The sequence below is a fragment of the Dermacentor albipictus genome, unplaced genomic scaffold (assembly GCF_038994185.2).
Source record: "Dermacentor albipictus isolate Rhodes 1998 colony unplaced genomic scaffold, USDA_Dalb.pri_finalv2 scaffold_357, whole genome shotgun sequence".
Classification (NCBI taxonomy): domain Eukaryota; kingdom Metazoa; phylum Arthropoda; class Arachnida; order Ixodida; family Ixodidae; genus Dermacentor; species Dermacentor albipictus.
This window is the reverse complement of record NW_027225911.1, coordinates 27,501-39,895: the sequence shown is the minus strand read 5'-3', so window position 1 is coordinate 39,895 and position 12,395 is coordinate 27,501. Positions and strand designations below refer to the sequence as shown.

The 12,395-nt window shown below is 55.5% G+C and overlaps 3 non-coding genes across 3 annotated transcripts; 2 read left to right on the top strand and 1 right to left on the bottom strand.

Moving 5' to 3' along the window:
- Window positions 1-3,212: 3,212 nt before the first annotated feature.
- On the bottom strand, window positions 3,213-3,404 carry LOC139053925 (U2 spliceosomal RNA). Its single transcript, XR_011510891.1, has one exon. It is a non-coding gene; the product is annotated as a U2 spliceosomal RNA (small nuclear RNA).
- Window positions 3,405-8,762: 5,358 nt separating this feature from the next.
- LOC139053926 (small subunit ribosomal RNA) lies at window positions 8,763-10,577 on the top strand. Its single transcript, XR_011510892.1, has one exon. It is a non-coding gene; the product is annotated as a small subunit ribosomal RNA (ribosomal RNA).
- A 1,237-nt stretch (window positions 10,578-11,814) lies between these two features.
- LOC139053923 (5.8S ribosomal RNA) lies at window positions 11,815-11,967 on the top strand. Its single transcript, XR_011510889.1, has one exon. It is a non-coding gene; the product is annotated as a 5.8S ribosomal RNA (ribosomal RNA).
- Window positions 11,968-12,395: the final 428 nt, after the last annotated feature.

Below are 12,395 nucleotides of genomic sequence, written 5' to 3'. Positions count from 1 at the left end.
CCTGCTCAATCAACGCCAACTCAATTTAAGGAAGCTGATCGAAACCATCCAGTTTGGGAAAAGCTAATTTATGCAGTAGCATTCTTTTTATTATTATTGTGAGAGACGTGAAATACACACCACGAAATGAACGTCCGCTTGTTACCCTTTTGTTACTGCGGTGCGAAATCATCGCGCGTAATACCGATTCAATTTTGTCTTGTTTGGTGGTCTGTCAGCACTTTGTGTTCTTCAAGAAAATCAGCTACAGGCTTTTAAATTATGTGCGCGAAACTTTTCTCCATCTGCCACCCGGAACATATTTAAGAAGAGAGAAAGCAGCCGGGGCCTTGAGATTTCGAAAATGCCGCGCTCTGAAATTTTCACATCAGCCATTGGGAAGATAATTATTATCCGTCACAAACAAAAAAAAAAAACAGCTTTGAAATGAGCATTGATAGTGGCCACGTTTTTTCGGGGCATGTCTTGATGAAATAATTGCAGTTCAGTTCGTTGGTTCAATTGCATTTGTTGGCTCCTTGCAGCATGTCTAGATTTCATCTTTTTCAGTATTCCTAGTGTTCTCATTGTAGTATGAATAACCTGCAGATTTTTCGTTGTTGTTGTTATGCGTTATACAATGCTGAGCGATGTTTTTCCTTTCCTTGAAGCTAGCCATAGAAGTATAAAACTTTCTATAAACTCATTACAATAAGAATCCAGCATACGGTTCATCATCGGCTCGATAAACGTTCGGGAAGTGGCGACTTTTAATGCCGTGATCATGAAGCTTAACAGCAGAGCGTGTTCATCAGATATGCCAGGGGTGACGTAACGCAAGGCGTGAATCGAATCTAAGATTGAAATGGCGTTCTGAATTCTTTTGGTTCCAGATAGAACAAACAAAAATATATAAAAAAAGCATGTCATTGATTGTCATTCAAACCTCAAGAGCGCGTGGAGAAAGTGTTCCGGTTTACATTCGGCAAATCGAAATGAACGGCTAAAATTAACCTATCGTCTGGTTTCATGCGGGAGATCACGTGCGCACGCAAATTTCTTCGTACGGGAATTTTATGAAGTGAAGGCGGCTACAGATCATTTCCTTTGTCTAGTTCATGTTCGTAGGCGCAAATTGCAAACGTAATACTTGGAGGAACGTTTCCACTAATCTACAGGGGCTCTCTCATTTCTCCGATTGCTCGCAAACACATTGCATTGCTAGTCGTGACGTTTCACAGTGACGTTTCACCATGCCCGTCGAAGTTGATTACCAGTACCGCGCCAGCGTCGACCGGCCGGCGAAGCGACGAACTCAGCAGCGCATGCGCGAGGCCCTACAACACCCCAACCGAGCTACCCTGCTTATCGGAGAGAGCGAGTGCGCGTGAACGCGGGCTCGTCTGACGATCTGGATTAAAGAAAAAAAAAAAAGTGTGTCCGAGATATTGACAAAGACAAGTGGTCGCTGTCGCTCTGAGTCTTAGCGCGTTATAGAAAACGTGGGATGGCGGTGCTTCCTCGAGGGTCTAAAAGTACAATCTTCGAACTAGCGCTCCCGGCGGAACGTGGAGCTAGCATCCTTCTTCTTGGAACGGTTTGCAATGGACTGCTTGAATGTGCCGACCACGCGTCACGGGTCGCGTATAGAGCCAACGTTTGGCAAGAACGCGTCTAGCACAACCGATCGCGGTTGCGATAACCCATCGTTGGTAGCGAAAAAAAGAAAGAAAGAAAAAAAAAACACCTACCCGCAGCTTGTTAGCAGTAACCGTAAATGTGGTTCTAAATATAGGTTCGCTGGTCACTGAAACTTTCTCATAACGCACACCACTGTAGTCCAAAAAGAACAAAGCACGCACAATGGATATGATACAGCCGTCACCGCATGATTTCGCGTTTTCCTTATTGCATTACTTTCGTGGGCATGCGCGCTAGGGCCACGCAGGCCAGGAGGCAAGGGGAAAAATAAATAAGAAATGATACGCGATCCTCAGCATTGACTTGGCTGATGTGGCACTCGCATTTATGTTCTTTACCTTAGGCGAGCGCAACGCGCCAACTGAACTCCAATTTCCCATAACGGAAATTCGTATTTGGCCATTTGGTTGTATTTTTGGCTGATGTTCGCGTTTTTCGCCCGAGCATGCGCTTCACTGCGCCGCTCGTTGCCCCTTCAATGCGGCTTCACTGCCCTGCAGGCGTGTTCTGCGTCAAGCCGAACCACCAGGCAAAAAGCCTGGGCGCCGCCATCTTGTTGAGAGCGGCGCCGGGGACACAATCGCGCCTAGCTCATTGAGTTTTCCCCCAAAACTGAACGAAATAGCCTTATTTAAATGAGAAAGATGCCGCGAGTGCCGCAACGAAGGACCTTAAGGATTACCGAAGGGTAACTGAGGGCGACGCGACGAGCTTTGGAAAGAAGAATGATGGGTGTAGCGCTACGGGGGATAAGAATAGAGCAGATTCGGGGGGTGAGCGAACAAACGCGAGCTAATGACACCTTAGTTTAAACCAAGAAAAAGAAATGGGCGTGCGCAGGGCATGCAATGTGGGGGGAAGATCATCAATTAAGGGTTACCGACTGAATTCAAGAGAAGGGAAGCGTAGCACGGGGTGGCGGAAATTTAGGAGGGCAGATTAGATTAGGAAGGGCGCAGGCACTAGACGGCGACCGTGACCGGGCTTACACGTGACCGGGGTGCTTGGAGAATAATGGGAGAGGTCTTTGCCCTGCAGTGGTCGTAGCCAGCAGGATGATGATGACGAAAAGGTAGCAACAGGTATTCATAACATACAGGTTGGAAAGCTGAGGCACCTCTGAACCCTTGAATATATTTCGCCACACTTGGCCATACGACAAGTTTGTTTTCGAGGCGCTCGGTCCCACTGCAGCGAAAATGTTGCCGGAAATCGGGCACTCCATTTTTGTTTCATAGGGAACCTTTCTTCCACTAGGGCAGCGGATTTTCGCAGGGCGAGCTTGCTGTCGTTTACGGATCAAAGCGATAGTGAACTCCAAAATGCAGTGTTGGCTTTGAGTGGGACTTACATTGATTGCAAAACCCACGGCTAATCACCCTTCCCCCCCCCCCCCCCAAGTGGCTCATTACAGCAGACAATCGTTCAGAAACACCGGCATCGTTGCGTATAGTATGGGAATGGTGCGTGTCACGTGAGTGCTCGCTTCGAGCTTGTGTTCTTCATTTTGATTGAATGAAGTCTCACCTAAGTGAGCGGGGGCCGATCCCGGAGGTAGTGCAATACCGGGCCGACCTGCGGCGGAGGTGAAGCAGGCTTCAAGCACTCCGCCAACTTCCAAAAATAGGTTTAATATCGTGGGTCCATATAGAACCCGTATCAGATATTAAGCTGATAAGAACAGATACTACACTTTGATCTTAGCCAAAAGGCCGAGAAGCGATGTCTTTCACTTCACTCCATTGTACCACTGCCTTGTGGGTGCCCTGGCGACATTGGTAACCTCAGCAACAGCGTGGGCAATCTTATAAAACCCAGCCCGTCTAGAGACTCTATGCTCTCTATCTCGCGAATCAACTCGCGACGCCTCAGTCTTTCACTGTTAACGAAACGCCGTCGCGTAGAAACGAGACCCGAGCGCAAGCTTGTTCGCAAGGCAAAACCAACGAAGGCAACCTCGTAGAAAACGGAACAGGCGAGCGGAAAACACGCGCAAGGGGAATGCTTACTTCCGTCTGAATGCGACCGCTCAAGGCGGCTTTCTTTGAGGCCTTCGTTTCAAGCCCGTGCGCAAGTGTAATACACTACGCGCATTTCCCTCATTTCCTTTTATTTACCGCAAGGCCCACTGAAAGTTTTCATACGGCACAGGCCGGGACGGATTGCAACGTGTCGATTCGACCGCTAGAATTAGGTAGCGCGCCTCATGTACGAATGAAAGAGAATGAAAAAAAAAAAATAAATAAATATAGAAAAGGCTGCGCACTCCTTCCAACCGGAAACATAGAGGGCAGGAAGATCGCCATGTGGAGCACAGGTGTTGTTAAAAAAGAAAGAAAGAAAGAAAGAAATAGCGCTACCCCATCATCTTTACCGTGTGCGTGTATACACACACACGCACACATATGCACGCGCACGCACGCGCGCGCGCGCACGCACACACACACACACACACACACACACACACACACACACATACGCACACATGCTAGCATAGCTTAAGCACAGCTGGAAAGCTCAGCCTTGCGCAAGAAAAAAGGACCACGCCCTTTCGCAAGCCCCTTTGAAACTTTTAAATGAGAAACATGTGTACAGCGAGGTCGTTCGAAACTGGCGCGAAAACGCATCCGCGCCATCTGTGTGCGGAACTAGGAAAACCTACGGCCTTCGCCATACAGAAAGAAAGGTAGATGGCGCGAGCTAACGCTCCGTTGCATACTAAGAACGAGAGCTAGTGAATAATGGCAGAAACGTCTTGGGAAGAGAGAAAAAAACAACAACAACAAAAAAAAAGAAAGACACGCAAGTTGTTGGCTCGCGCAAGCATTCTATTTTACAGCGAGTAAAGAGCATAGCAACTTCTCACAAGAGCAGCAAGAAAGACAAGAAGAACGTGAGAGAGGGGGAGAAACAGGCGCGTTTCTTTGGAATGCAGAGCATGCTGCACACACTATGAAGTGCCAAAGAGACGGGGAAAGCAGATGGCGCGATTGTGTATGTCCTCAAAGCTTGAAAACAATTTCTAAACTACAAGGTGTGCCGAAGTCCGCCTACTCTCATCAGGTTGCTCCCGCCTCCAATTGCATTTAAATTAAAATTACAGTCGCCTCAGAGGCAGAGAGAGAGAGAGAGAGAGAGAAAATGTGTACACTTGCTTCGCGCAGCTGCACCCGTTCAAATTTTACAGCAACAAGAGCACTCCCGCAGGCACAAAGTCCGCTGCCGCGTCCGCCGGGGCGGAATGCACTCGCTTCCGTAAATTGTCGTGCGGCAGACTGCTGCATCGTAGCACACCTGAAACCGCGCAGACGTCAGCGATCGCCGCGAGATCGCTGCGAGCGCTAAAGTCCGAAACCACGTCCGCCGGGGCGGCGGGAGCTCGATACCCCTTCACGAAACTTCTGCGTGTACACCGCCGCACGGCCACGGCGGAGTCGCTGGCATCCTGCGCGCAGTTGCATTGCGTCGCGCCGGGAATCGTTGAAGCCCCACGCAGACGTCGGCGTCGGCCCCGACCTGGCTGCGAGCGCTCGAAGAGACCAAGTCCGAAGCCACGTGAGCCGGGGCGGTGTGAGCGCGACTAAGTCCGAGACGACGTCAGCCGGGGCGGCGTGAGCGAGACCAAGTCCGAGACTACGTCAGCCGGGGCGGCGTGAGCGAGACCAAGTCCGAGACTACGTCAGCCGGGGCGTCGACTAAGTCCGAGACGACGTCAGCCGGGGCGTCGAGCACGCCGCGGTCGCTTTTCCCACTCTTACTCGAAAAATGGCGAAGGGGCCGCGCTAGCGTGCCTTGAATCGGTGAGCGGCGGTACCGCGGCGATCGCGAGAGCTCAAATCGGCCGTGCCAAGGCCAAATATTGGCGCTCGGCTCGGCGCAGTACGCCGCCTTGTCGCACGAGTACGGCCCCGTGGAGGTCTGGTCACTTATCGCTGCTCTTATAAGGGGCCGTACCGCCCTGGCCGACGTTGTACCGTAGTGCCGTTTTCGGCTTGCGCGTGTTCGTGGTGGTGTCCGCGCACCGCTCCGCACTCGAGAATCGTGCCCACGACGACGCGAGCGCTCGGAAGAGACGCAAGTCCGAAACCACGTGAGCCGGGGCGGTGTGAGCGCGACTAAGTCCGAGACGACGTCAGCCGGGGCGGCGTGAGCGAGACTAAGTCCGAGACTACGTCAGCCGGGGCGTCGACCAAGTCCGAGACGACGTCAGCCGGGGCGTCGAGCACGCCGCGCGCGCTTTTCCCACTCTTACTCGAAAAATGGCGAAGGGGCCGCGCTAGCGTGCCTTGAATCGGTGAGCGGCGGTACCGCGGCGATCGCGAGAGCTCAAATCGGCCGTGCCAAAGCCAAATATTGGCGCTCGGCTCGGCGCAGTACGCCGCCTTGTCGCACGAGTACGGCCCCGTGGAGGTCTGGTCACTTATCGCTGCTCTTATAAGGGGCCGTACCGCCCTGGCCGACGTTGTACCGTAGTGCCGTTTTCGGCTTGCGCGTGTTCGTGGTGGTGTCCGCGCACCGCTCCGCACTCGAGAATCGTGCCCACGACGACGCGAGCGCTCGGAAGAGACGAAAGTCCGAAACCACGTGAGCCGGGGCGGTGTGAGCGCGACTAAGTCCGAGACGACGTCAGCCGGGGCGGCGTGAGCGAGACTAAGTCCGAGACTACGTCAGCCGGGGCGTCGACCAAGTCCGAGACGACGTCAGCCGGGGCGTCGAGCACGCCGCGCGCGCTTTTCCCACTCTTACTCGAAAAATGGCGAAGGGGCCGCGCTAGCGTGCCTTGAATCGGTGAGCGGCGGTACCGCGGCGATCGCGAGAGCTCAAATCGGCCGTGCCAAAGCCAAATATTGGCGCTCGGCTCGGCGCAGTACGCCGCCTTGTCGCACGAGTACGGCCCCGTGGAGGTCTGGTCACTTATCGCTGCTCTTATAAGGGGCCGTACCGCCCTGGCCGACGTTGTACCGTAGTGCCGTTTTCGGCTTGCGCGTGTTCGTGGTGGTGTCCGCGCACCGCTCCGCACTCGAGAATCGTGCCCACGACGACGCGAGCGCTCGGAAGAGACGAAAGTCCGAAACCACGTGAGCCGGGGCGGTGTGAGCGCGACTAAGTCCGAGACGACGTCAGCCGGGGCGGCGTGAGCGAGACTAAGTCCGAGACTACGTCAGCCGGGGCGACGAGCACGCCGCGCGCGCTTTTCGCACTCTTACTCGAAAAATGGCGAAGGGGCCGCGCTAGCGTGCCTTGAATCGGTGAGCGGCGGTACCGCGGCGATCGCGAGAGCTCAAATCGGCCGTGCCAAGGCCAAATATTGGCGCTCGGCTCGGCGCAGTACGCCGCCTTGTCGCACGAGTACGGCCCCGTGGAGATCTGGTCACTTATCGCTGCTCATATAAGGGGGCCGTACCGCCCTGGCCGACGTTGTACCGTAGTGCCATTTTCGGCTTGCGCGTGTTCGTGGTGGTGTCCGCGCACCGCTCCGCACTCGAGAATCGTGCCCACGACGACGCGAGCGCTCGGAAGAGACGGAAGTCCGAAACCACGTGAGCCGGGGCGGTGTGAGCGCGACTAAGTCCGAGACGACGTCAGCCGGGGCGGCGTGAGCGAGACTAAGTCCGAGACTACGTCAGCCGGGGCGACGAGCACGCCGCGCGCGCTTTTCGCACTCTTACTCGAAAAATGGCGAAGGGGCCGCGCTAGCGTGCCTTGAATCGGTGAGCGGCGGTACCGCGGCGATCGCGAGAGCTCAAATCGGCCGTGCCAAGGCCAAATATTGGCGCTCGGCTCGGCGCAGTACGCCGCCTTGTCGCACGAGTACGGCCCCGTGGAGATCTGGTCACTTATCGCTGCTCATATAAGGGGGCCGTACCGCCCTGGCCGACGTTGTACCGTAGTGCCGTTTTCGGCTTGCGCGTGTTCGTGGTGGTGTCCGCGCACCGCTCCGCACTCGAGAATCGTGCCCACGACGACGCGAGCGCTCGGAAGAGACAGAAGTCCGAAACCACCTGAGCCGGGCCGCGGCGGGAGCTCGACGCCCGTCACGCAACTTTGGCGTACAAGCCACCGCACGGCCGCGACTGAGTCGTCGCCACCGTCCGGCTGGCTGCACTATAGCACGCCGGGAACCGGGAAAGAACCGCGCAGAGGTCGTCGTTTTGCCGCGGCGTTGGCGCGAGCGCGCGAAGAGACAAAGTCCGAAACGGCGTCAGCCGGGGTGTCGAGCACGCCGCCCGCGCCGGTCGCACTCGTGCTCGGAAACGGCGAAAGGGCCGCGCTAGCGTGCGGCCCCGTAGGGGCACAGAAAGGCGATTGTTCTGGAAACCGCGCTGTCCATAGGCGAGAGATTGCCGTTCGCGCATTCGGTCGACGCGCTGCGCTTTCACGACTTCGGCATTGCGCTGCCGACGTAAGCTTTCCATCTCGCTCGCGGCGCTGCGAGGCGGCACGATTTTCGCCAAACGCTCGTCGAAAGTGGCACGAGTACGGCCCCATGGAGATTTGGGAACTTATCGCTGCTATTATATGGGGGTCCCAGAGAGCAGTCGCCCCCAAAAGCGACCTGGGTGTTTGATATGCGGCGGGCTTCGTGCCCGTCAAGCGTGTCCCCGGTATCGCTCCCGTGGATCCCACAGCTGACGTCTGCAGCCTCATCCGCTTGATGCGTTAGGGGCTGGTTGTCGGACGACGCTTTCTCCACGATATCGAGTTGTGTTCCGCATCGTCCTCGGACGAGTCAAATGCGAAAGCGCCGAAGGCGCGGGCGTGACCCGTCGCCTGGCGGCTTTGCCGTCTCGGCTACGTTGCAAGTGTCGGTCGGTCCACCTGTGCTGCGGGCTCAAGAGAAACCGCAAGCCGTGATCGAGTCGACACAACCAGTCTATCGAGAATGTTGCGTGCTTCTTGCCGCGTGGCGATACCCGGCCCTTCGGGGAGGGCGCCGTAGCGAGCTCGAACGCCGTCGTCTCGGACTGTGCAAAGTGCTACTCTTTGCAAGAACGAAGCGTGCTGGGGCGCCTGAAGGTGGCCTCGGCATCGCAAAAACGGCGTCCGGCCTGCTTGACAGGCGGGACGCGCAGTTGAACGATTACCTGGTTGATCCTGCCAGTAATCATATGCTTGTCTCAAAGATTAAGCCATGCATGTCTAAGTACATGCCGAAATAAGGCGAAACCGCGAATGGCTCATTAAATCAGTTATGGTTCCTTAGATCGTTTCTTCCTACTTGGATAACTGTGGCAATTCTAGAGCTAATACATGCAGTGAGCCTGAAGCCCTTTGGGCGACGGGTGCTTTTATTAGACCAAGATCGATCGGGTTTCGGCCCGTATTGTGTGGTGACTCTGGATAACTTTGTGCTGATCGCATGGCCACGAGCCGGCGACGTTTCTTTCAAGTGTCTGCCTTATCAACTTTCGATGGTAGGTTACTTGCTTACCATGGTTGTTACGGGTAACGGAGAATCAGGGTTCGATTCCGGAGAGGGAGCCTGAGAAACGGCTACCACATCCAAGGAAGGCAGCAGGCGCGCAAATTACCCACTCCCGGCACGGGGAGGTAGTGACGAAAAATAACAATACGGGACTCTTTTGAGGCCCCGTAATTGAAATGAGTACACTCTAAATCCTTTAACGAGGATCAATTGGAGGGCAAGTCTGGTGCCAGCAGCCGCGGTAATTCCAGCTCCAATAGCGTATACTAAAGCTGCTGCGGTTAAAAAGCTCGTAGTTGGATCTCAGTTCCAGACGAGTAGTGCATCTACCCGATGCGACGGCTCGGACTGAACATCATGCCGGTCCTTTCTTGGTGCACTTCATTGTGTGCCTCGAGAAGGCCGGTGCTTTTACTTTGAAAAAATTAGAGTGCTCAACGCAGGCGAGTCGCCTGAATAAACTTGCATGGAATAATAGAACAAGACCTCGTTTCTGTTCTGTTGGTTTTTGGAATACGAGGTAATGATTAAGAGGGACAGACGGGGGCATTCGTATTGCGGCGCTAGAGGTGAAATTCTTGGACCGTCGCAAGACGAACTACTGCGAAAGCATTTGCCAAGAATGTTTTCTTTGATCAAGAACGAAAGTCAGAGGTTCGAAGGCGATCAGATACCGCCCTAGTTCTGACCATAAACGATGCCAACCAGCGATCCGCCTGAGTTACTCAAATGACTCGGCGGGCAGCTTCCGGGAAACCAAAGTGTTTGGGTTCCGGGGGAAGTATGGTTGCAAAGCTGAAACTTAAAGGAATTGACGGAAGGGCACCACCAGGAGTGGAGCCTGCGGCTTAATTTGACTCAACACGGGAAAACTTACCCGGCCCGGACACTGGGAGGATTGACAGATTGAGAGCTCTTTCTTGATTCGGTGGATGGTGGTGCATGGCCGTTCTTAGTTGGTGGAGCGATTTGTCTGGTTAATTCCGATAACGAACGAGACTCTAGCCTATTAAATAGGTGCGGGGTTCCCAGCACCTTACAACCTTCTTAGAGGGACAAGCGGCTCCTAGCCGCACGAAACAGAGCAATAACAGGTCTGTGATGCCCTTAGATGTCCGGGGCCGCACGCGCGCTACACTGAAGGAAGCAGCGTGTCTTTATCCCTGTCTGAAAAGACTGGGTAACCCGTGGAACTTCTTTCGTGATTGGGATAGGGGCTTGCAATTGTTCCCCTTGAACGAGGAATTCCCAGTAAGCGCGAGTCATAAGCTCGCGTTGATTACGTCCCTGCCCTTTGTACACACCGCCCGTCGCTACTACCGATTGAATGATTTAGTGAGGTCTTCGGACCGATGTCCGGCGCGGCCTTTCGGTTGCGCCGGTCTGTTGGAAAGATGACCAAACTTGATCATTTAGAGGAAGTAAAAGTCGTAACAAGGTTTCCGTAGGTGAACCTGCGGAAGGATCATTACCGGATTGTTCGAGGGTGACGAGCGCCATTGTTTCTACCCCGTGTGGGTGAAGCAGCTCGCTGCGCCCGACGCTTTCCGCCGCTGGCCCCGCTTGGACGCGGGGACGGCTATACCCGAACATGCCGGGGATTGCCCGAATTTCGAAGGGCGCCCCGTGCCAAATTTGTTGCGCCCAGTGGACGCCGGCTGCAACCTTGGACGGTTGGCTTGGCCGCGCCCGCGGGTAGAAACGGCGTAACGCACACTGTTGGGTGGGCTTTCTGAAGTCCGCCTCGGCACTCTTGCGCGGAATGGGAGTAAGACGACCCGACCTGCTGCTCTTGCCCAGTACGAGGGGAACGGCGAAGCGTGCGGTCGGTCAAGGAACTGACGGTCGAGAGCTAATGCCGCTGCCGCTTAGTACACACGGAACCGTGGTGCGAGCGCTCTCCCGTCCTCCGCGGCAAACGCTGCCGAGTCTGAAAAGGCTGGCGGCTGCCGGTCGCTTCCTGCGGCGAGTGTGGAGTAACGACCCGACTTTGTTGCTGCCCAAGTACTAAAGGAACGGTGCGGCGCTCGGTCGGTCATGGAACCGGCGGTATTGAGGGTGCGGCTGCCAAGTACGGAAGGAACCGTGGCCTAAAGCACTCTCCCGTCCTCCGCGGCAAATTCCACCGCGCCCGAAAGGGCCGGAGGCTGCCGGTCGGCTCCCGCTCGTGACGCGCGAGGTGTCGAGTTCGCGGTTCAATGCGACGACGTCTGCAGGCTATTTGCCCGCCGCCGAGGGAAAGGCGGCGTTGCTGCGAAGTACCGAAGGAAACGCGGCTTTGCTACGTCGGAAGCGTTCTGCGGTTTGCGGACTTGTGCGCTTTGGGAAGGCGCCGCACGTCGAAAGAGGAAGTACGGACAGACGAGGGACTGTAATCCCGTATTCGAACGCACTTGCGGCCAGGCCCTTGCTGGCTTCGTCTTCCGCCTCAAGTAGACTTGTTGTGGCTCCGGCGCAGAGAGCCGTCCCTGGCACTGGCCGAGTGGCTTTGGAGAGCTGCGCGAGTACGCGCGCGCCAAGCTCTTGTCTTTCGTCTCGAGTAGGCTGTTGGATCAGCAGCGGTCATGCGGAAACGCGTGACCGCCGAACGAAAGAGCGAAACAGGAGTAGCGCACGCCGAAAGGCGCTCTTCGAAACCACACACAGGGAGACGCCACGTGCCTGAAACACTGGTTGTACTGTACTGAATTGAACAAACTATTTTTCACGACTCTAAGCGGTGGATCACTCGGTTCTCGGGTCGATGAAGAACGCAGCCAGCTGCGAGACTTGGTGTGAATTGCAGGACACACTGAGCACTGATTCTTTGAACGCACATTGCGGCCTTGGGTCTTCCCTTGGCTTCGTCTGTCTGAGGGTCGGATCACATATCAAGAGAGCCTTCGGCGCACAGGGAACGTGCGTCCGTCGACTCGTTTTGACCGCGTCGGCATCATGGACAGTACGTTGAGCGCTGAAGCCACGCGCCAGCAACCTCACGAGAAGGAGACGGTGGCGAGCCGTCGTGCCAAATCTTCGAAGAGACGGAAACGAGGCATTACTACTGCAGCGTGACGAGTGCGCGCCTCTGGCAAGACCGCCGCAGGATGGAGTCGGATACCTGCAGGGAAAGAGCGGTCCAAGCTCGAGGCGCGAACGTCTGTTGCCTTGTAGCGCGCACCTTTGCGAGAGAGTCGGAAGCGATCGCAATTTGCGTTGTTTGCCTTCGGAGTACGTCGAGCTCCAGAGCTGGTCGCTCGCTCACGTCACCGCAGCTGTGTGGGCGCCCTTCCGGGCTTCGTCGCACGAA